Source organism: Schistocerca americana, unplaced genomic scaffold (genome assembly GCF_021461395.2).
Source record: "Schistocerca americana isolate TAMUIC-IGC-003095 unplaced genomic scaffold, iqSchAmer2.1 HiC_scaffold_556, whole genome shotgun sequence".
Classification (NCBI taxonomy): domain Eukaryota; kingdom Metazoa; phylum Arthropoda; class Insecta; order Orthoptera; family Acrididae; genus Schistocerca; species Schistocerca americana.
Genome location: NW_025726298.1, coordinates 72,501 through 75,000, shown reverse-complemented (window position 1 = coordinate 75,000; position 2,500 = coordinate 72,501).

The following is a 2,500-nucleotide window of genomic DNA, read 5'->3' as shown; positions in this document are numbered from 1 at the left end:
CCAACTGAGCTTGCCGCTGCCGACAGAGGCCCGGGAGCGTGCTGTCGTGGCATTGCCGGCGGGAGACAACACGCGCCACCTACGGTGGCCGGCAGCTCCAACGCCAGCGCCACAGAAGGACAAAAGCCCCACTTGGGTGCCGAAGCGAACTCTCCCAGCACAGCGCACGCGCCAACACGTCCGCACAGCTGCGATACAATCCACCTGCGAGAACCGCAGAGGCGACCGAGCAGCAGACGGCGTCGCGGCGCCGAGCGCCGGGCGGCGGCGCATCCTCAGCGCACACAGTCCTCAATCGGACCAGCACACTGCAGATGTCCACCGCGCTTCGCACCGGGCCCGCGAGGACCTACTTTGGCCGCACGGCGCCGCGTGCAGGGTGCGCCGGCGCGCAGCTGCGCCGCCTGCCGCCTCCGTCGGCCGGCGCGCCTGCCACTGGCCGCCCCCACCAGCCGGCTGTAGCGCGTGCGCCCACGCACCGCGCGGCCAGCACGCCGGAAGGCCCCCCCTCACCGGCCGGGGACGGTCCCACCCAGCCACCGCCGCGTATCGCTTCACACCCACATGCCATTCACGTTCGTGGGCATGGTGGGTATCGCTGAAACAACCGGTTGGTAGCTCAACCGATCGTCGCCATCACTGATTCACCTCTAGCGAGAACAACCGCACCACAACGGTTTACCAGTTCTTCATTTGCGTAACGTCACCAGCAAACGTAGACGTCCATCGCCATTTGCAAATTCAACGATTGTTGCATGCCTGTGTCAGGTGTCACGACACACTATGTCTGCCCACATACACGCAACAACATGTGCACGCTTCGCGAACACGTGGAAGGTGGCCCCCGTACGTATGCGATGTCCATTGCGCGAACGACTGTCAACCGGCCTCTGTCGCATGTCGCAGATGTGGAACGCAGTGCACCATGCTATCACGGTGTGTGAGAAGAGACGACTACGTCTGACAACACGCGCCACTACATCAACAGACGGCTCATGCTGATCGCCATCCACGGCATACCATACTGCAATCCAGCTCTTATAGGGAGACGACACGTAGCTGAGTGCACAATATTTGGACCGTATGGTTCGCCGTTGTTGGCGCAGTCGTGGTACGGTCACACATGTACCACGATGTATCATTCAGTACATGAGGACCAATGTGCGGTACAGTGTGTGATTTGGACGTACAACATCAGCGGACAGTTGCCACAAGCCGTACCACAACGTAGGCTGTGCTTCGCCATGCGAATGCCAATGAACAACTGCGAAGGGCATTGAGCATGTACGTCCTGCCGCCATCCGCATTACAGTGTATAGCTGCAAGGTGTTTAACATGAAGCGATACTCTGGGGACCGGGCAGTGCGAGTAGCAAACTATATTGCGGGGGTTGCAGTTAGGCAACACTACACTAATTTAACGCGTCGTATGACAATTACAGAGCAGGTTAAGGCCCAACGTGTGTTGGGTTAAGGCCCAACGTGTGTTGGGTTAAGGCCCAACGTGTGTTGGGTTAAGGCCCAACGTGTGTTGGGTTAAGGCCCAACGTGTGTTGGGTTAAGGCCCAACGTGTGTTGGGTTAAGGCCCAACGTGTGTTGGGTTAAGGCCCAACGTGTGTTGGGTTAAGGCCCAACGTGTGTTGGGTTAAGGCCCAACGTGTGTTGGGTTAAGGCCCAACGTGTGTTGGGTTAAGGCCCAACGTGTGTTGGGTTAAGGCCCAACGTGTGTTGGGTTAAGGCCCAACGTGTGTTGGGTTAAGGCCCAACGTGTGTTGGGTTAAGGCCCAACGTGTGTTGGGTTAAGGCCCAACGTGTGTTGGGTTAAGGCCCAACGTGTGTTGGGTTAAGGCCCAACGTGTGTTGGGTTAAGGCCCAACGTGTGTTGGGTTAAGGCCCAACGTGTGTTGGGTTAAGGCCCAACGTGTGTTGGGTTAAGGCCCAACGTGTGTTGGGTTAAGGCCCAACGTGTGTTGGGTTAAGGCCCAACGTGTGTTGGGTTAAGGCGCAACATAGGTTAGGTTAAGGCGCAACATAGGTTAGGTTAAGGCGCAACATAGGTTAGGTTAAGGCGCAACATAGGTTAGGTTAAGGCGCAACATAGGTTAGGTTAAGGCGCAACATAGGTTAGGTTAAGGCGCAACATAGGTTAGGTTACGGCGCAACATAGGTTAGGTTAAGGCGCAACATAGGTTAGGTTAAGGCGCAACATAGGTTAGGTTACGGCGCAACATAGGTTAGGTTAAGGCGCAACATAGGTTAGGTTAAGGCGCAACATAGGTTAGGTTAAGGCGCAACATAGGTTAGGTTAAGGCGCAACATAGGTTAGGTTAAGGCGCAACATAGGTTAGGTTAAGGCGCAACATAGGTTAGGTTAAGGCGCAACATAGGTTAGGTTAAGGCGCAACATAGGTTAGGTTACGGCGCAACATAGGTTAGGTTAAGGCGCAACATAGGTTAGGTTAAGGCGCAACATAGGTTAGGTTAAGGCGCAACATAGGTT